General features: G+C 31.2%; 1 long non-coding RNA gene across 1 annotated transcript in view; it reads left to right on the plus strand.

Moving 5' to 3' along the window:
• Positions 1 to 14245, plus strand: part of LOC127717220 (uncharacterized) — a 92400-nt gene extending 78155 nt beyond the window's left edge. The window contains exon 4 of the long non-coding RNA XR_007989147.1: positions 14211 to 14245. This is a non-coding gene — a long non-coding RNA (uncharacterized LOC127717220). The remainder of the gene's footprint in view (positions 1 to 14210) is intronic.
• Positions 14246 to 23801: the final 9556 nt, after the last annotated feature.

Consider the following 23801-nt stretch of genomic DNA (forward strand, 5'->3'; position numbering starts at 1 on the left):
ATCCCATTAACATATTGTGAATGGTATCGTTACTGTGATTACCATTCATATGAGGAATGTGTTCCGTTTTCTTTAGTAACTTCATAAAGTTCTCTGCCTCGCCATTTGCTCTAGGATGTTCTGGTGTAATCTTCTAATGATCAAAGCCCATTTCAGCTGCAAATTTGGAAAATTCATTTAAACTGAATATCATTGTCTGTTTCCAATTTCTGGAAAGATTGGAAACAGACAATGATACTCAGTTTTCCAATTGTTGCTCGAGTTGTTGTGGTTTTTGTTTGATAAACAATTGGGGTTTTTTTTTTGTCTATCTATGACCACTAAAATATAGTGTCCATCTAGATGTGGTCCTTCATAAGTATGTCATGAGGTTTCTGGTATTTTAGTTGGTTTGCTTAGTCCCTGTCTGTATTCTGTTGTCGTTACCTTGCACTCATAACATCGCCCTGTTATATCTTCTACCATACTGTTCAATGCAGGGCATCAGTATTTTTCTCTTAACATCTGTTTTGTCTTTGTTTATCCTAGAAGTCCCATACTATTTGCTGCTTTTACCACTTTACATTGTTACGATTCCGGTATTAAAATTTGGTTTAATCTAAATAATACTACGTCCAATGTGTACAATGCATTTCTTACCAGTTAGTATGTATCTATCTCTGGTCTTGGTTTGTGTTTTTTCCAGTCGTCTCCTCCATCTTTGCTTAACATCTTGCATCTTTTGTTGTTTCTTCTCGTATTTTGTTCAATACTATTGCATGTTCCGATTCTATTAATTGTTTACCTTTTGTTCTGTCTCGTTGTTTTCGCTTTCTGGTAATGGATGTCTAGATAAATAATCCAACGGATCTTGCTCGTCTTTTCCAACTTCCTCAGGCAAAGATGACCACAGATGGATTTTGCTCTTTTTTAGGTCCTTTTTGGTTATATAACTCTTCAACTGTTTAGGTTTTTATACATCCTTGGCTATCAAGTATACGGCTTTGAACGTTCCTAATGAAGGTAAATCTAGAAATGCGCTCCGGACGCATGAAATTTATAACTTTTTGTTTTAATGTTTTCCTGGGTCGTATTCGAATTCATAATCCACATTGTGCATGTTCATTACCCATTTTTCAATAATTGGTGGTAGTCTTGCCTTACTGTTGTTAAATATAGGAATAAGCGTTTTTATGTGAAGTTATCATCTGAAATTTGGCGCTCCTTACACCAATATACCAAACCTTGTTTCACCCACTTCACTACCAAGGCATCTTTCTCTGTCTGGCTATATCTTTTCTCAGTGTCTGTCATTGATCTACTTACCACATGTACAGGTTGAAATACTTAAGCTTTTCGCTGAAATAACCCTGCGGATCAAATTCTTGATAACTAGCTTCCATTTGTACAATAATTGGTCTCTTTGGATCTAAAAATGCCATTGTCCTCTGTCTGTTTTACTATCCTGAAGTTTCCGGAAAGCGTCATTTTCCTGTTTCCACATTTGAATTTAACGTCTATCTTCGTTAACTCTCTTAATGGTGTTGTAAAAACTGTGAACCGTGGAATAAATTTTGAAAGATAGCCAATCATTCCAAGAAAACTGCGGACAGCTTCATTGATTCTGTTGCTTTACAATCTTTAAAAGCTTTCACTTTGTCGTTTGTTGGATTGAGTCCAACTTTTGTAAATCTGTATTTATAAAATTGTAGTTCGTTGACTCCATATTGACACTTTTGCTTATTAAATGTAACTCCAAAGTCCCTTGCTCTTTGCAAAACTATTTCCAATGTTTTATTATGCTCGTACATAGTTTTTCCTCCTTTCATTATATCTTCTCTCTGATTCAAACATTTCGGAATGTTACCAAATATATGATGCAATGCTTCATCAAACAAATCTTGCGAAGATTTTGCACAAAATATCAATCTCTTTGGTCTCATATTTCCTCATGGTGTACTGAACGTAACAATCTGTCTTGATGGAGTACTTACTGATGATACCCCTGTTCAAGTCCATTTTTGAAAATCATGGAACTTGTATGTGAAACACTAGTAGCAAGATTTCAGTATGAAGTGGTCATTTTGGTCTGATCAAGTCTTAATCGACTGAATTTACCGCTAGGGAAAACCTTAAGACTTTTTTCAGAATTTCAGACGCTGTTCCGATATATCGTATTTAGTTCGTTCATTCATGTCAAGAAAAACAGGACATATTGTTCTAGCGTTCGATTAAAACTTGATCAGACCACGTTCAGATCAAATCAGATCAAAGGTATAAATTCTGTTTAGTTTTTGTAAGATCGTGTTCAGTCGTGTTAAGATTTTGAATATTTTAAATAAAACGAGCGACACTTTCTCTGTGTTTATAAGGGGCTGCTCTCCCTTTATGAATAAACTCGGCAAAGCTTGAAGGATATTCTTTTGCGGGCATATAATGTAATACTGTATATCTAATTAATTGAATAACGTATGTAAACTTACAGTTCATTGTTTTTTTCCGGATATAATTTTTAACATTTGATTGGTTTTGTAAGAAAAGATTAATTGTTGTAACCGGAAACTGTGTATGTCATAAAACTTTGCAGTCGCGCTTTCTGACATAAAGTAATCCTGTATTTATTCATTCCGCCCGTAAAGATATCATGATAAGTAATATATCTCAAAAACGTTCTTCAACAAATTTGTGTCTGCAATGTAAAATAATTGTTCTTAGCCATATAAAATTTGTCCAGAACAATATATTCTGAGTATCTGATTTACTTTATCTATTTTAATTTTTGACAAATGACAGATGCTTGTTGAAAGTTATTTACATTTCAATAAACGGATTATCCGAGCAGTCAACAGAAATGGATTGTCATAAACTATCTTAAAAATTACCAATGCAACGCTGTGGCTGTTTTATCCATGGAAGTAAAATGAAATGTATTTCCATGTTTTATCATATAAAAGGATAAAGCGGGTAAAATCATAACATTTACAAATAAAACATTATTATTTTTTTAAATAAATGCAACACAAGCATATTCTAAAAATTTAGTTAACAGTTTATATAAGGTACTTATAAAGACCGATTTTGATACTTCTCTGACATTTTTTACCATCTTGTTTTTTTTTAGCAATAAGTAATTAAAGAATAAATCACATTATAGAAATACATAAAACAGTTTAAACGATTGACAAAGAGAAAATGTACATAACTATAAATCTAGTGTACGGTTTATTTTTCTGTTGCGTATCAGATTTGTTTTTTTATAGCACCAGTGTTACTTCGAGTGCGTCTTAACACTGCTAAGGACTCCTTTGTGCACTACGGACTTATAATATGCCACTAAGGACTAGAAGGGGTGCTATAGCATGTAAACAAATTTCATATCATGGTAGAGATTGATATTTAATACATAAATTCCATATTTTATCGATGAAGAATCACAAATAAATAAATAAATAATTGAACAATGTTTAGGCACGTGCCTGTTTTTCTTTGATTTTGCCGAAAATCAGTGAACCGTAAGACACATGTCAATTACATAACTGAAAACACTTTTATCTTAAAAAAAAATATTTGCATAAGAAAATAACCAGACATTAGATATGTTTACCATAAAACACTTTATTATTTATAATTGTTCTTAAAACTTTTTTTTAATTCAACATCTATATTTTAAAATCTTAAGTATCTAGATATCAAAGAAAAACGAGCACGTGCCTAAACATTGTTCAATTACTCATTTATTTGTGATTCGTTTTCTATAAAATTTGGAATCCATGTATTAAATATCAGCCTCAACCATAATATGAAAACAATGTACATGAAATTGCACCCCTTCTAGTCCGTAGTGGCATAGTATAAGTCCTAAGTTCACTAAAGAGTCCTTAACCATGTTTGCTTCTCATTTTCAAAACAGTAAGACGCTTATTTGATTTTTCGGAATTGACCAAAAAGCTATGAAATAACGTAACGAAATGACTGTTCTTATAGGCTAGACTGTTGGTTTTCCTGTTTGAAATGTTTTATACTAGTCATGATGGGGCCCTTTACAGCTTGCTTTTCGGTGTAAGCCAAAGCTCCGTGTTGAAGGCCGTACTTCTGACCTATAATTTGAGATTAGTGTGTAATTCATATGCAAGACTCTTCGTGTTATTGTAGAAAATTATGTGTTTTGTTATATTTATGGCTGTATTTTCTACAAACACAATATTTCTGTTTAATCAATTTTTTTCAACTTTACCATATAAGGGAAGATAGCTCAGATAGTAGGGTAGATAACTCAGAAAAAGTAATTTTTATAATAGAAAGTGTTGTGAATTTACCTTTTTTAATATATAGCAAGAAAACAAATCCGGTGACCCCATTTTATTCTTTTTCTTATCTAAAAGTATGTTATAAGAGCTATCTTCTCACATTTTAACTTAGAATATAGTGTAGTTTTCTTTATATCACACAAACTTGGCTTTTCCTTGCATAATCTATACAAAATCTAGCAATTTTGCCCAACCTGTAGCGTGAAAAAATGTCCGGTGACCCGTACATTTTATTATATTTTGGAAAAAAAGCATGATGAAAACTACATTTTGACAAATTATCAAAGAATTCTATGGATTAAGACCATATCCATTTTAAGTAAATTAATAGTATTTGTACTATATTGTTACATTTACAAGTCTTTAACTAAAATAAATGATTGAAAGAAATACATAGATTGTATTGTTTCGATCGTAAAATTAATGTCCAGTGTCAAGTACTACACATCGATGACCAATTAGATGTTCATTTGATTCAACAGAAAATTGAAGTACGACTAGGTTCAAATGCAGTTCATTACGTCACAATTGTAACCATTATTTATATTGTTTAAGGATGTACACCTCTAAGAAACCAAAAATTTCTAGAATTAAACTTTTTTTCTTAACCTGATTTTTGGGTTTATATGACTGTAAGAAAGTTATTGATGACGAAAAAATCATATGCCAATTTTTCCTCAATTTTTACCCATTTTGGGGCTATTATCATAAAAAAAAGTCACAGTTTCACAATTGAACTTTTCTTCGTATTTTCGCTCAAGATGAAGTGGACCAATCTGAACAAATTGAACTTTAAAAAGCTATAAGTAGGTGTTGATATAAGAAATTTTTATAAAATTTCGTTTCTTTTTAGCGTCAAATTGACCATGCTGTTAATTAAAATTTTTTGGGATTTTTCTCTTTTGTTTAGAACAAAAAGCATATTATGTCAACTTCTTTGTTATGAATGATTGATTGAAAAAATACATATCTAAGAATTTTGAACAGAAAAAAATTGATATGGAATGTACATATTTTGGTAAAATTATTACTTTGTACACTTCACCCATTTTCTCCACATTTTGGCTGATGAAACTGACCTGATTGCTTATAAAAATGAAAATTTCATTACTCAAAAACTACTAATTGTAAGTACACATTTTTTCACATAAATAAGTTTGATTATAATAATTGTTAAATTCATTGATATTTTCCACTTGTATAACATGTTTCGAAAATAATTCCCAAAGGAGATTTCAACGAGACTGAAACATCAGAAGAAAACATCTTTAAACATTCAGTCAAAGACAAGACACAGTCGACATTTATATGCATTGATTTGCTCTAATTTGATCTTTCTCTCTTGCTTTCGAATGATATAATCCTGCATATCATGTTATATTGTTCGCTGAACATTCAACAATCATAGCCAAGCATGTGCACTTCGGAATGCAATCTATAGAAAAAAAATGAATAAACTTGTTTTAAATCATGTTCATTGCAATCATGAATCGTGTGTTGTGTTCCACCTATAATCCTTTAATCTATAAAATAGTCGTAAATGACTATCAATATAATAATTCTTTTGCATTTACGTAACTCTATATGCGTGTTTTTGCCACTTTGCTTAGATCATCATATATCTTTATTTTTTTTCAAAGTAAGTACGATGTTAGCAGTCATTTCTATAATAATTTTCGTGATTTCATACACCAGACTGGTATCTTCATACAGACGACGTTTGCAAATATGGCTTTGTCTAAACACTTCTAGTTCATATATAAGCTAAATTATGTTAGATATATGGTTAAAGATGATACTGTTGTGACAAGAATTCCAAACTGACTATTTAAGGCAGAAATGTAAACTTTCATTTACAAATAGGCATACAGTAAGATGTGGACTGCAGACAGAGGCAGGATTGGATACTTTATATAATCTTGAATGTTGGAATGATTAACTACTTAACATTACATTTTTTGTATTCTGAAATGCTTTCAATTTGTTAACAGAATAGTTTCAAAAAGGTTTTAGACATTTCAAGTCAGGAAACATGTACATAGGATAAACTGGCAATAATTAAAGTCTTGATTTCAAATTCTTTAAAAAAAAATTGAAACAGGAGTGGAGGTATAAAATGTACTGTAGGAGGATACTTAAAATGTATGCAGTGATTTCGTTAAGGCTATAATTCTGATAAATAAGTATTGTTGTGAGAAAAGGTGTTTTAAGAGAATTTTCTATTTGAATAAATGTTAGTATAAGTTGCACTTTGTAAATACAGCTGTTTCTCAAACCACGCCTCTTTTGGGGAGATATATACTATTCATAGATAATTTGATTTGTTTACGTATTGGTTGCCAGATATGATTTCTATGTTTCATATCATAGAGACATATCTTGGGACTGTAAGTAGTATAAAAACATATAATTGCGGTGGAAATTGAATTCTGAATTAGGCACATAGTGAAGGTAGGGGTGGTACAGCATTTTAGTATTAGTTTAAACTCTAACAAGTTCGGGGCATATAAATACAGAATTTTACCAAATCTGGTTCATATCAGAGATTGTAATAAAATAAACTCAAATATGAAGTTTTATAAATATTTTATGAAGATTGAGAAAATCCTGGGCCTTAACTATGATGACTTAGCATAAATTCACAGTTTACAGTATGGATAGTTTACTTTAAGCCCTGAATGCAAAATAAATTCATAATATATGCATATTTGCAATTTAAATTGTTTAGAAGTGCTTATATTTACTCTTAGCAGTCATTGAAACTAATATGTCGTTCCTGAATATTATTGGTGGGGTGTTTTTGTCCTGTCGATAACCGAAAAGTAAGTCGTAACACATAAATGTGCTTTTCTGTGACTGCGGCATAAACAAATACAAGCTAGAAATACAAGAATACCTCAATAAAACTTACAATAGTGTGTTCTATCCTAAATATGTCCTAAATATTCCATATTGCTAGAAACAGCAGAATAATTTAGAAAATTTGAGGCCCCAGGGGCAAAAAACAGGAAAATGCCTACTCCCTGGGTCATAAAACAGATAATGTAACTTGTAAATGCTATAATTTTATTATTTTAAAGGTCTTTTGTAAAGGAAACAATAACTGTGCTTGAAAATTATGCAAAAATCTGATGTTGGCAGTCATTTCTTTAAAACTTTTAGTGAATTCATACACCAAACTTGTATCTTCATACATACAACGTTTGCAAATATGACTTTGGTTAACACTTCTAGTTCATATATTAGCTAAATTATGTTAGATATATGGTAAGAGATGATACTGTTGTGACAAGAATTCTAAACTGACCACTTGAGGCAGAAATGTTTTAACTTTCATTGACAAATAGGCATACAGTAAGATGTGGACTGGAGTAAGAAGCAGGATTGGAAACTTAATATAATCTTGAATGTTGGAACGATCAGCTACTAAACATTACATTTATTGTATTCTGATATGCTTTCAATTTGTTAACAGAATAGTTTCTAAAAGGTTCTAGACGCGTCATGTAAGAAAACATGCACATAGGATAAGCTGGCATTAATCAAAGTTTTGATTTCAAATTCATTAAAAAATTGAAACAGGGGTGGGGGTATAAAATGTACTGTAACAAGACACTTATAGTATATGCAGTGATTTCTTTAAAGCTACAATTCTGATAAATAAGTATTGTTGTGAGAAAAAGGTGTTTTTAGAGAATTTTCTATTTGAATAAATGTTAGTATAAATTGCACTTTGTAAATACAGCTGTTTCTCAAACATCGTCTCTTTTAGGGACATATATAATATTCATAGATAATTTGATTTGTTTACGTACTGGTCCCAAGATATGATCTCTATATTTCATCTCATAGAGACATAACTTGACACTGACCATTTGAGAAAGAAATTTGTTAACTTTCATTGACAAATAGGCATACAGTAAGATGTGGACTGGAGACAGAGGCAGGATTGGATACTTTATATAATCTTGAATGTTGGAATGATTAGCTACTAAACATTACATTTACAGTATTCTGAAATGCTTTCAATTTGTTAACAAAATAGTTTCTGAAAGGCACATAGGATAAGCTGGCAATAATTAAAGTCTTGATATCAAATTCTTTAAAAAATAGAAACAGGGGTGGGGGTATAAAATGTACTGAAAAAGGAAACTTAGAGTATATGCAGTTATTTCTTTAAGGCTATAATTCTGATAAATAAGTATTGTTGTGAGAAAAGGTGTTTTTAGAGAATTTTCTATTTGAAAAAATTGTTAGTATATGTTGCACTTTTTAAATTCAGTTGTATCTCAAACCACGCCTCTTTTGAGGAGATTCCTATGGAATACAAAAATACCTCTATAAACTTCAAAACAGTGTGTTCTGTCCTAAATATGTACTAAATATTCCATATTGCTAGAAACAGCAGAATAATTTAGGAAATTTTAGGCACCAGGGGCAAAAAACAGAGAAATATGCCTACCCCCTGGGTCATAACACATATAATTCAACTTTTAAATGCATTGATTTTTCATATAAAATAAATAGGAGAAAGAAATACTTTTACGGTTTTATGAAACATATGCATTTTAATAAATAATTTAACAACTGATACTTTTATATCAATTTTCAAGCAAAATCACATACCTCCCCCTTTTTAGATGGATACCATAGTCTTATCTTATAAATGATGGGAAAAAATGGGGAATTATGTCTTTTTATGTTGTTACCATGGATAAAAAATGCTTAGATTTCATTTTTCAAAAAGTTAACTTTTCTAAAATTTTGAAAAAAAATTGTTTCAAAATCTTATTCTGCAGTCAGATAAAGATAAAAAAATGTACAATACATGTATGTAGAAATTTTTGTTATTATTCAAAATTTTAAACATATTCATATATAACATGTATAACTTTATTATAGTTTTAACCGTTTGCTATGGAAACAATTTCATGGTTATACACAAATTTAGAACAATTTTGAAAAGTTTCAGTAAGTTTCCTAAATGTGCACAAAAGAAGGAAAACTGAAACAACCTACACTAAATTAAGTTACACTGTGTACATACATGTTTATATATAAATAATTTTGCTAATATAGTATATCATAATGGATTTATCAACTGAAGGAAACAAATACAGAATTTTTCTAATCTGGATAAAAGTGCTGATTATGAAGAAATCCAGTCTGTTTTCATGATCATATTAAACATATTTTATGCATAAAATATATTTAAAAGCAATTAAGATGGGGGTACACTTAGTTGTATATCAATTATTATAACCAGAGCAAGTTAAAACATTTTGACAGTGTACAAACATATCTTGGAAAGTGCCCTTTTATAGTAAATTTACAACTACATGTATAAAAATTCCTAGGTCATGATTGGGTAGGTGGTAAGGTGTATTTTTTTCCCGAATTGATCATTTATTTTCATCGGTTGCTATGTATTATTGTTTTATTCGTGGAAGGAGGGAGTGGGTTTCAGGTTGAATTTTTTTTCTTTCCGAACTGATCAGTTATTTTTATCTGTTAGTGTTGCTACCCATGCTTATTTTTCTTTGCCATGAAAAAATTAATTTACACATATGTATCCTCAGGCCAAATACAATAGTATGTCTAATTCCAGTTACATCTATACAAAAAGTTAGGGTAGGTAGGGATTTTTTTTATTTTATGTTTTTTATTTTAAATTGAGTCTTTGGGAGCAACATTCTCAATTTAACAGTGCTTAATGAAAAATGACAAAAAAATCTTTAGGGCAGACTATTATTAAGACTAAAAAGTAAGGTAGGTATGGGATCTGGAACCACACAAATATTTTATTTGGCCTCAACTATCCTGCACTTTATTTTGCAGAATATTCATTGTCATCCTGTCTTGTGCAAAGTCATTTATTTTCAGTTCTTACCAGACAAAGGTATTCCTTTCAAAATCCTCCTGCTCCTCCTCCCTTTCAACTAAAAAAATCAAATTGATGTCCTTTCAAGCTCAGAAATAATGTTGTTATTTTGTAATCTTGAACATATCGAAGTTAAGAAGTATTATGTAGATATAGATTTTGTTATTTTTTGTGGGGATGAAAAGAAATGATGTAAATAGTAAATTTGAGCTATACTAACCTTGGCCAATGGAAAGTACAATGCTTCTTGTCGTGAAGACATGTTGGACATGCTGCTACATCAAACGGTGGTTTTACGTTCTAAGATTGTTGTTGTGAACTGCTAAACTGGATGCTACTTAACGTTTATTGTTCGCTGTCTACTGTACTCCCTATTGTTTAGTTCAAGTAAATAGTTTCCACAAATTACAATATTATCGATATCATGACAGGACACAAATTCACACAACGGGCAATCTAAATCTGAGATCAACATTATCATCTCATCCCAATGAATTTCTTTTACACTCCAAAATATACATTGATACATTGAGTTTTATCATGAAAGTCAGTTTTATAGTTTCAGTTTAATTTCACACATTTTTAGGTAGATTCCTCATAACTTCTTTTGATTTTTGATAAAAACAAAACTGAAATTAATTGTTTTATGTGTCTCTTTTTAATAAATGTAGCCGCATAAGTTCACCATACTACACCAAATATTGTAATTTTTTTCAAAAATCCCAACTTTCTCTCTTGTTACCATGGTAACCAACCAGTATATATATCGTTTGGCATTATTTTTCTGACTGAACTATTAAGATCTACATCTCAGCCGAATTTCAGAAAGATCGGTGACTATGTGTGACAAAGAATGGATATTAACTCTAAACATTACATTTATAGTATTCTGAAATGCTTTCAATTTGTTAACAGAATAGTTTCAAAAAGGTTTTAGACATTTCATGTCAGTAAACATGCACATAGGATAAGCTGGCAATAATTAAAGTCTTGATTTCAATCTTTATTAAAAATTGAAACAGGGATGGGGGTATACAATGTACTTTAAAAGGAAGCTTATATGCAGTGATTACATTAAGGCTATAATTCTGAATATATAAGTATTGTTGTGAGAAAAGGTGTTTTTAGAGAATTTTCTATTTGAATAAATGTTAGTATAAGTTGCACTTTTAAATACAGCTGTTTCTCAAACATCGTCTCTTTTAGGGACATATATAATATTCATAGATAATTTGATTTGTTTACGTACTGGTTCCCAGATATGATCTCTATGTTTCATCTCATAGAGACATAACTTTGGACTGTTACCAGTATAAAAACATATTATTGCGGTGAACACTAATAAAACAAACCAGATTTAACAAATTCATGTGTTGGATTTTGAAAATCGTATTGAGTCACACTGTATTGGAAATCATACATTGACCTATGGATATTCGTTTTTCGTGTTATATGTACATGTATCAGTATTTCGTGCTCTATTCGTGTCAATTCTAAATTTATTACATCTAAAGGTACCTATACCTTTTACTCTATCAAATGATCAAATAACCAAATATTTTAATTTCTATAGAATAACAGCCACGTGCTTTATGATAGGGTTTGGGAGGGAGTATGATATTTAATTCTGACTTAGTTCTCTGTTTAAAAAAATGTCATTCAAAAGTGAAAACAATAATTCTGAACAGCTCGTTAAAAACTGTTGAAAAATATTCTGCTTTTCCGCGATGAAAATGTCACGAAAAAATAGAAAAAACATAGCATCCCCTTTCTTAAAATAAGTTCAAAATAAATTACTTACACAGTGACTTGTATTTTTCATACACCGTAACAATCCATGTGTGTCTTGCTTCATGCGTTCAGTGATATTTCTTTTGTAACTGGATAATGAATGCTAAAGCTTATCTCTAGATCAATTACTGAGTTTTATTTCACGTTTCAAATGACCCGTAGGACGTATTAAAACCAGTACGGAGCAGAAAAGAATATCCCACTTTGGTCGGTAAAATATGATGGAAATCTTGCAAATCGTTGCAGAAAATAATACTTTTTTACGGTATATAAGGCGGATAATGCATATTTTAAGGTTTTTCTTGTGGTATAACACACCTCAGGAGTGTCTGGATTGCCCAAAGAAAGACCTCCCTCCGGTCGGTCTTTCATTTGATCAATCCTGACACCCCTCGGTGTGTTATACCAAAAGAAAGACCTTAAAATATGCATTATCTATAACAGGTATCAAAACAAATAAATGTTCTAAGACGTTTGAAATGCCGACTAAAAAGGGAATATTTAGAAAAAAATATATTTAACTTTTATTAGGCCCGTTCTTGAATATTCTTCTGAAGGTTGGGATAATTGCGGATAATTGAATTCTGAAAGATAAGAAAAATTACAACTGGAAGCAGCAAGTTTTGTCACTGGTCTAACACTAGCACTCAATTACTTTATTTAGAAACGGGATGGGAAAAGTTAAAGATTAGACGGGAAGTTAAGAAATTAACTCTGTTTTACAAAATTATGAATGAGGACGCTCCAGAATACTTATAAGATTTAATACCTCCTACCGTTGCAGAAACAAACAATTACAATCTACGAAGTAGTCACAATATATACCAAACCCCCCGCAGATTGTCCCTTTATCAAGAATAATTTATTCCATCTAGTATCAAATTGTGGAATTCACTCGATATGAGTATTATAAACGAACTCTCTTTAAATATGTTTAAATTAAAAATTAAACAGAAATATTATAAAAACAAATCACCCCCTACATATTTCACACTTGGCGATAGATATTTAAATGTTTTGCACGCAAGATTAAGAAATAAATGCAGTGCCCGTAACATGGATCTGTATCATGCAAATATTAAATCCAACGCAATGTGTCAATGTGGTTATTTAGGGAGCAACCAATTAACTTCAAGGGGGAACATTTTTATTTAGTTTTTCGACTCTATCAATCAAATTATGTTTTTTCTAAATTTAACACTATAAGGATTCAGAATATATTTTTTTTGTCTTCTGTATGACCAGAATATTTTTTTTCATCAAGTTGGAGATCAGAATATTTTTTAGGAAAAAACCATAACCCCCTCCTTGAAGTTAAATTGTCGTTTCCTTATATGAAAATACTCAACATTATTTCCTCTCGTGTAAAAAATATACAGCTCAAAGGAATACCTTATTTTTTGAACTTAGGAAAGAAAATATTCCTACTGATTTTGAGACTTTAATGTACGGTAATAGCATGTATAATATGGACATAAACACGTTAATTTTAACAAAAGTACAGAATTATATTAAAGAGACCAATCGATTTCCATAGCGTAAAGACATTATGGCTAATTATATAAACATTTATAGTGTAATTACTTTTTGTTTTGACTTCGAATGAAATTGTTCAATTTATCCAAACACATGGATCATCCATTTGATTTTATATATAATATCATATTAGTTGACAAAAACAATTTAATTTAATTGCTAAAAAATAAATCCTTAACTTAACAGTGAATATTTATTCCCAGATTAAAACAGCCTACTTGGTCTATCATAAATAAATTTACGGTCAACTCGACTTTTAGAAATCGATGAGCCATGTCGTTTAAATTCTTGTTCATTTCATGTCTCCATATTACTATTGTATGTGTTGTCATTTATATGTTTTTTATTTTGTAATGGAGAAGACGTTCTAAGTTGCAAAACTTGTGTCTGATCCTATTGTCAAAGTTTTTATGGACAATACAATATGTTTAAACATAGCATGACTGTGTTAATAAGGTAATATATATTGTTTAATTTAATTAGGGTTACCTAGTGAATGCAACATTTGATAAAATGGGATTTGAAATAGTGATGAAAATTATATAAACGACCAGCCTAATATCGAATTATACAAACATTATTTCATTTCATTTAAAAAAAATCATCGGTAAAATGTATGCAATACTGCAATAACAATGTTGTGTGCGAGAACGTAGAAGAGCAGAAAATATGAGTACTGTCTTCAAATGCACAATTACATTTTCTTTTTATTTCAGCAATATTAAACAACCCACCGCGACAGTCCAAAAAAGGTGAGTGAAATACATCGCTAAAGGCGGAATTCAAAAATATTCATAAAAATCTCGAAATCTTTTGAAGTTGTCGATAAACTAAAAATTGAAAGCTTTAACTATATCCAAGATAATACATTGAAAATGTAAAGATAGAAATTTCTACATTTCATTTTACCATCCAAACAAACAATTACGTTTTCGTGGAAATAACTACAGATCCAGTATGTAATATCATGGAAGATTATGAACATTACTTTTTGACATGCAAAAAGGAAAAATGCATTAAATTTTTTTTTTTAGAAACAAATAAAACCAATACTATATAAACTTAAAATAGTACATCATATAATATCAATGTGTATGAATACAAGATAAACGATACAAATTATTACAATATTAACGATTTTCTAACAATTATACTTCGGATAGTACACACTGGGACTAAGTCTAATAAATGCTCAGCATTTTATGTTGGTCTGACATGCTTGGCATTTAGGTTGTGATTAGGGGAATAGATGAATAAACAAGGGAAAAATTATCACGTATTCATTAAGGGCAATACAATACAACAGGGATTAAAACATAAAACTACATGTAAAATCTATGAAAATATATTTTAAACAATGGACACATAAATTAGTAATAATATTATTGGTAAGCTTTGTATTTTAGTCATTATCACCTATTAACTTTACTGGTATTTTCTGTTAATTGTTATACTTTATTTTTATATCTTATAATAAAGCAGTGACTCTCATGTATCACATGCATAGTATGATTCTTTTAATTTGACTAGACATTTGCTATAAACTCCATAGATCTGTTTTCAGTGTATATAAAGGATACATGATCTCATTAAAAACAGTTTTGTATTGAAAAAAAGTCACAGTTTATTGGTTTACAATTGTTTGAACATGTTAACTATAAAAGTGGCAATACTTCAAATATTTTTTTTTTAAAGTTCATTGTAGGAAATTGTTCAGTTTTTGTTAATTATTAAACGAATGACGATCAAATTTTAATATATATAGGCACCAAGAAGCAAGTAGTTTAAGTCTGTTTTCATAACACTAATAATTTCATTTTAATTTTTTTTAATATCAATTTTATTTATATGTATGATGTATTATCATGATTATTATTCAAGAAAAATTAAGAAAAACAAATTTTGAACATACATTCTTTGTTTATCAAAGAAAAAAGACCTCAAAACAGATATGCGAGTTTGTCAAACAGTAATGTATTATTCTAAATCAGTGTTGAAATAAACTATAAATAAAACAATGAAAAATTTATCTAAACTTGACTTCCAATTTTATCATTTGTCATGTGATTTATTTATTTATGTTGATACACTGTACAACATACAACAGCATACTATTTTATATTTAACTTACTCATATGGGATTTGGCTTTTTTTTCATATAACCTTTAACCTAATCACTTAAAAAAAAATTTCCTCCAAAATTTACCTGTAAAAAAGGTTAACATGAACCTTTGACAAAATATGAAACATAATTGTCAGCCCATGGAAGAAATATTACACACCTGGCTGACCACCAGACCTGTTAATTGACCCATATAAATGCAACAGTAGTATACCACTGTTCAAAAGTCATAAATCGATTGAGAGAAAACAAATCCGGGTTACAAACTAAAACCGAGGGAAACACATCAACTATAAGAGGAAAACAACGAAACAACAGAAACACAGAAGTGCAACAAAAACAAACGACAATGCACCATACAACATACATAAAACGAACTATTAGATAACAACTGCCATATTCCTGACTTGGTAAAGGACATTTTAAGAAAAAATGGTGGGTTGAACTTGGTTTTGTGAATAACCAAACCTCGCGCTTTATGGCATTGTTAAAAGAGGGACGAAAGATACCAGAGGGACAGTCAAACTCATAGATTAAACACAAACTGACAACGCCATGGCCAAAAATAAAAAGACAAACAGACAAATAATAGAACAGATGACACAACATAGAATACTGAAGACTAAGGAACACGAACCCCACCAAACAATGAGGGTGATCTCAGGTGCTCCGGAAGGATAAGCAGATCCTGCTCCACATGTGGCACCCGTCGTGTTGCTTATGTTATTACAAATCCGGTAAATAGTCTTATTCGGTAGGTCACATTCGTGAAAAGGAAAGGGTATTGTAGTTACGACATAAGGAACATATCCGATATCATCTGTAAAACGTTTATTCCATAACGGTCAACCAACTCGTGATTGGGTCCGTACAATTTACGAAGGGATGATTTCAACTTCACCATTTGGACCTCTTGGTTTAATAGCTTCTTTGTGAGCAGCAATCCTCTATCAAGGAAATCATGATCGGAAATACAAGCCCGGGAATATCGTATCAATTGGGAGATATATACTCCGTATGCAGGCGCTGCTGGAATGTTGCTACATAGAAATGGAAAGTTCACAATTGGGAAGCTGAAATCATCTCTTTTGTCGTAAAGTTTTGTTTTCAACCGACCCTCATTGTCAATTTCTAGATGTAAGTCAAGATATGAGGCAGACTGAACTGTATTTGTAGTATCCTTTATCTCTAGTTCGATGGGATAGATTCGTTCAACATAGTCACCAAATTTTGTATTATTTAGTGAGAAAACATCATCTATATAGCGGAACGTAAAGTTAAAATATGTTGCTAACTTCTTATCTTTCTTCCTAAGAAGTTCCTGAATGAAGTCAGCCTCATAATAATAAAGAAACAAGACGGCAAGGATGAGCACAAATTGGTTCCCATTGGAATTCCGACAGTCTGTTGAAAAACACGTCCTCCAAACGTAACAAATATGTTGTCAATCAAGAAATCAAGCATCTTAATAATGTCAGTTTCAGAGAACTTTTTGTTTGAATCAGAGTGATTCTTTACAAAGTAGGATGTATCCCTCCCCAGGAGAAGATACTTGTATCTACGTTCGCCATTCTGTTTAATGAAACAAAGTAATACCAACTCTTTCAATTTGTCTTTTAGTTTGGAATGGGGAATACTAGTGTAAAGTGTAGTAAAGTCAAATGTTTAAATACTATTGCAAGATGAGAGAGTCTTAGATTGTATGTACTTTAAAAGATCTTTGGAATTTTTTAGTATCCACATCTGATTCACGCCACCTCTAGAATAGGCAGTTTCACAATAACTTTTGAGCCCGGCTTTGATTGCTGATGAAATAGATGTTAATAATTTAGAAAGAGGTTTCGTGGAGCACTTGGAAGACCCAGCAATATACAGTTGTTTGTAAGGACACTTATGTAGTTTAGGTATCCAATACAGTTATGGAAAATCCATTTCTTCATCTTTGGTTGAAATTCCAAAGGAACATAGAACAGACCTATCATTATCCAGGATTTCCTCTTTGGTAAGTGTCATGAGGGTATATGTTGAGTTTCCAAGTGAATTGTCAATACCTAATTCAATATACCGCTTAAATGACAACATTACATGACAGGAATACAGTACAAATAAATACAAGAACACTCAGGACAGTGACATACATTAATAAATAATATAATAGTACATTTCGACATGTTTACCACAGAATAACAACGAATACCTAAAATTAATTTCGGACAGTGCACAAAAACATCAATATTTCACTTCCCTAGTAGTCCATGGTTCATGACCATTTCCCAGTGTGTTTTGTACTATATATAAAGTATCTTATATATCCGAGCAGAAAACAAAACAAATTAATGTGTTTGAAATTCTTAAAATGAACTTCCCCAACATTACGGAAATATTGATGAATAAAGGAAGCAAATACGAAAACCTCTACAATTTGGTTGCAGAAAAAATGATTTATCTTCTTAAACTAAAATTAATAATATCATATCATAATGCTTTCTTTTAAATCTGTTATCATATTATATATTATCTAAACTGTATTTTGTGTAATAATTGTTTACCAACAAGTAATAACGTTCTCACTGAAATGCTATCTACTAACGGTAACGAGGTAGAGATAAGGTACATCTACTTTATGTTTCTCTGACAACTGTACATTTCAAATAAAATTATAGACGATTAACACAAAAAAATCAGTTCGTTACACGGTGTTCTGGTGACCTAATACGATATATACGGGATGGTTAAATTTCATATCGGGATTCGAGCTTTGATCTCACTAAATAGGAAATTTACTGACTCTGTACATATCATATTAGTTCACTAGTACACTCTCTAACTAATTGGTACTCAAAAAGAAGCGATTAAACCAAGAAGTCCAATTGGTGAAGTTGAAATCGTCGGAAATCATTTGTCTTTTTTCTTTTTTAGCCATGTCGTTGTCGGTTTATTTTCGACTTTTGCGTTTGAATGTTCCTCCGATATCTTCTTTAATAGTATATCGATAAAAATAAATAAAACCAATATATTTGCACTATTGCCTTGCGCAAACGTATACCTTCTCAGTAGATTCGTTGAACTGTGTTCTACCCGATTGCTAAAGGTCGTAGAATCGATCCCAGGGCCTGTAAAACAATCGAAATGTTTCATCTGTGACATAATTAATACATGTTAATAGATATTTACTGGCTCTGGAGGAGAGCTGTCTCATTTGCAATTATACCACATCTGCCTTTTTTGATATAATATGTAACAAAATACTTATTTACATTCAATACAATAAGAATTCAATGATTCCTGATTTCAAAAGATGTAAATTATTTTGATAATGTAAACAGTAAAGCAACAAATGAATCGAGTTCCAAGGAAAATTCAAAACGGAAAGTCCTTTAAAAATTGGCAAAACCAAAAGCTCTTACACATCAAACGAAAGGAAAACAACTGTTTTATTCCTGACTTGGTACACGAACCTTATGTCAAATAAATGTATTACTATATTTGACAATAATTCCCTATTTGGAATGATATGAATCATTATTATTGTTTTTCACTAGTAGCAAGATTTTACTCTGAAACGGTAATTTTGGTCTGATCAAGTTTTAATCGACTGAATTTACATCGAGAAATATTTTTAGACTTGCAGACGCTGTTCCGATTGATCGACCCACCAGGTAATTCTGTCCGTTCAAGCATGTCAAAATAAACAAGACGGAGTGTTTTAGCGAGCGATTAAGATCTGTTAAGACGGTTACAGACGAAATCAGACCATAAATACAAAGTAACGTTAAGATGTGGTCATACTGTGTTCAGTCGAGTTGAGATTTTAATAATTTGAATACGAAACACGTGAAACTTTCCCGGTGTGTATCAGTGGTTGCTCCCCTTTAGAAATAAAAACGAAAACTAGAAGATGACGTTCTTTTATCTATAAGTCATGGTTTTTAAAACTTTTCATTAAATATTCTTTTATCCTTCAATCTTTATTTTCCCCTACGTAATTATTAAACATTTGTTTTGTAATAAAATAAGTTTTACTGGTTCTTGTTCAATGTGATACGGTTTTGAAAAAGTGAAGATAATGTATCTCAGAATATTATACCTAATTAGTACAATAGTCCAAGAATATATATTCTGCAAATTTACAGAATAACATTGTTGGGCTGTTATTGAGACGAATTATATATACAGAATGTATTTTCAGCCTTGTATCACCATCACTGCCGGTGATCCGATGAATAAAATCTGTTGTAGAGTCTTCACTGGTTCAGACGTACTAATAAAAAATTATTTTTGTGACTACATCTAACATTAATTTGTAGGATCCTTTACAATAGATATTTCAGCTAATCTTTAACAATTCCATATTCATGCATTATATATCATGTACTGTGTTACGACGCTAGATAAAAACTGACGAGGAAAGGTAACACCCGGCCACCGAAAGCTTTATTATTATAGAGCCTAGGTGGTCGAGTGGTTTATCGCGTCGGGCATAGTGCAAGGCGATTAGGTGCCACGATATCTCAGTAGCATGAGTTCGAATCCCAGCCAGGGAAGAACAAAAATTTTGCTTCCGCAAATTTACAGATCTAACATTGTTGGGCTGTTGTTTAGACGAATTTTCCAAAAGACCAAAACAGTGAAAAATATATTTTAGCAAACCGCATTTGACTAACAGGTCGAATAACTGATGTTCTTATTCCGCAGTGATGTTAAGGCAATTTCGATTAGATTTGGTCAGGGGCAGATAACCCCGCAAGTACCTCATTATGTATTCATATATTTGTTAATGGCGGATAGTACCCAAGCTGCGTCTATCGATAAAACTGTATGAACTCAAAGTACATACATGCCTGTTAATTAAAAACAAGTATCCATATGGTGAAATTTGTTTACTGAAACACGAATATTGTATGTTTGTGCTTTAATTATTATGGTAAACGGTTGCAATAGCTGTTTTGTTGTGCCGATATTGTCGGCTTGTGGACACCCCCTCCTTTTGCGGATCAACCAATCAGTAGACAATCGCCGTCGAACAGATGTTTGTAGTTTGCAGAATGGAAAGCACCTTGCAGCGGAAATTATTTTCACTTCTACGTAAAAATCTAGCCAGAAAAGTAAGTGTAAGCCACCAAATATGTAAAATTTATGAAACATGCGTTGCTTGTTTTGTTAATCATTCGCTTCAGAAGGCGAAAAACGGCACAGTATTAGTTAAAACGAGGTCAGTGTTGGCAAGCATGTTATACACGTGGTCAAAACGAAACTAGACTGCAAAAAATATCTGAAATTTGAATAATTTATCGAGTCCCGTCAGTAAATGAACAGAATATCGAATGAAACAAGTTCCTTGCATTATACCAAGAGCCCATTCTCAACATTTACCCTGAAATTCATTTCTAATTTACCTTCTGCCAGTCCTCCGGCTGGATCCCTACCTACAAATCATGGAGCCCTTAATTTGAAGCTTAGGGCACAAAAAGTTGCTCAAAGGATCCCATAACACGTAATTTTGAGATCGGTCACATATGGTGTAACCCCCCCCCCCCCAACCAACCAACCGACCAACCAAACCAATTCAAATGTGAAGTCCATAGTATAATATTTTCTGCCGAGTGCTGACGGTATATATCAACTTTGAATTTTATAGATCCCTACTTGGGAGTTTACAGCGTTAACACCACCCCCCATTATCGGAAACATTAAAAACAGCCTATTATTTGGACTTATCGTGGACCATGCGTCTTTCTCTGGAAAATGCCCGCCCCTTGAATAAATTATTTTTGAACCAGTATTTTTAAGATCCATAACCGAGTCAGCAATATGACCAATTGCAAGTTTATATACTTGTTGGTTATAAAATACATGTAGATCCATTTTGAACATGATAGTCCAAATGATATCATTTTTCTTGAAAGGCTTTGTTAATGATTTACTGTGACACTTCCTTTGACTGTCATCCTAAGGAAGGAATCGGCAGCAAAAAATTAAGGAGCCTCTCATGACACAATAATAATAGACTTATTAATATCACGACTGCCCACGTTGACAGACATATTCTTTTTAGATATGGTTATCATCAGTATTAAAATGAAAAAAGATCACTGCTTGCATGCTGATAATGTCTTACGTCACAGTACCCAAATTGCACCTATTTAGCAAAAATAGCATGGAAAATCTTAAGTTTTCTAAGGCACTAAACAATTTGTATTTTTTAAAATTATTTGACATTATGCACGTTTTTCTAATACATGTAGGTAAATATATTTAAATATTAATAAAACATTTACAGTAACAGATGAAGTAAAAGTAAAATCTACGGAAACGTCAGCATGTGACGTCCACAAAAAGTCATCTTTTAAAAATGAGAAAATAGAATATGTTACGTCATAATTTCTTAAAAATTGAATAGCAAGCATGGACTAATGTCAAATTGTTCTAAATATTTTAAGAAATAAAACGAAACATCTGTTATTTGATTTTCAAGGATAGGAATTAAAGTATGAATGCAATTTGGGTACTCCTCATTACAGAATCATGGATTGTTTGGAGGACGGTTTAAACACATTTTTCTATGATTCAATATGGATTCAAAATTAAATTGGTGGAATTAAATAGTAAATAAGGATACATCTACAAAATAAACACAGAATGGAAACTTTTGTCTGGATCTTAAATAAATGTATGTGAAAAAACTGCAAAATAGGTGCAATTTGGGTACCCTCGGCTCACGTTATATACAGTTACAACAGACATTGACCAGGCAGTAATTTATTGTACTATAAATTCAGAAGAATTGCGATTAATCCAATGAGTATCGCAATTATAATTATCCTCACATTTTTATATGCCCGTTTACGGGACGTATTATGGTATACCGTTGTCCGTCTGTCCGTCCGTAGTCAACATGTTGGACATTAACTCAAAAACGCTTTAACCAATTTGCATAAAATTTTGATTAATTGTTTATATCTATTGACATGAGCTCCCTTTTGATTTTTATAAATTTTAGATTTTACGATTCCAAGTTACTGGGTTTTATTCATAAAAAAAGGGTGATTTTCCAGTTTTCGGACAATAACTCAAAAATACTTTCAGCAGTGTTCATGAAACTTTGATGAATTGTTTATATCTATTGATGTAAACTCCCTTTAGAGTTTTATAAATTTGAGATTTTACATTTCCGAGTTATGATGTTTTATTCATTAAAAAAGAGGGGATTTTCCAGTTTTCAAATAATAACCAGATGCATGTAACTCAAAAATGCTTTCAGCAATTCTTATGAAACTTTGGTGAATTGTTTATATCTATTGATGTAAGCTCCATTTAGAATTTTATAAATTTTTTTGGTTTATAGTCTGACAACTGATTTACTAAGTATTGCGCAACAGCATAGTGTATTGCACAACAGCATGAAATCTTCAATTGAATATAAATTCAATTCATATAACCAATTTCAAGTTCTTTGACTACATTTATTCAGAAACCTATACATGCTATAATATGTCAAATATTAAATTACAATCCAAATTCAGACCTGTATCAAGCTTGAATATTGTGTCCATTTTTGCCCCAACTTTTCAGGGTTGGACCTCTGCGGGCGTATCCAGCTGCGCTCAGCGAAGCAGTTTATTTTCCCTCCTTTTTAAAAAAACACAATAATATTTAATGCACACAATGATTTATAAATGATAAAAAATAAAGCCTGCAGTCATTATACGCCTGCCTTTAATCATGTTAATGGGGCATTAGCTGCGAGATATAAAAATAATTTAAATATAATTATTTATTTTCAATCAATAATGAAAGTGCAATAGTGAAATAAAAGTCACGTTTAGCACCCAGTTTGGATCAATTTTGTCGAAATAAGCTAAGAAACATCGCTGGTGAATCATTCAGTCAATTACTCAAAAACGCTTTCACCAATTTTCATGAAACTTTGGTGAATTGTTTATATTTATTGACAAAAGTTTCCTTTCCATTTTTTTTTTTAATTTTTGATTTCTCGCTTTTGAGTATTGGGACTTTATTAAAAAAAAGGTGTTTTTTTTTCCAGTTTTTGGACAATGACTCAAAAATGCATTAACAAATTTTCATGAAATTTTGGTGAAATGTAACATAAGCTCCCATACAATTTTTATATATTTAAGATTTTACTTTTTCTCGTTATGGAATTTTATTCTTAAAAATTATTCAT

The sequence above is a fragment of the Mytilus californianus genome, unplaced genomic scaffold (assembly GCF_021869535.1).
Source record: "Mytilus californianus isolate M0D057914Y unplaced genomic scaffold, xbMytCali1.0.p SCAF_90, whole genome shotgun sequence".
NCBI classification, from domain to species: Eukaryota; Metazoa; Mollusca; class Bivalvia; order Mytilida; family Mytilidae; genus Mytilus; species Mytilus californianus.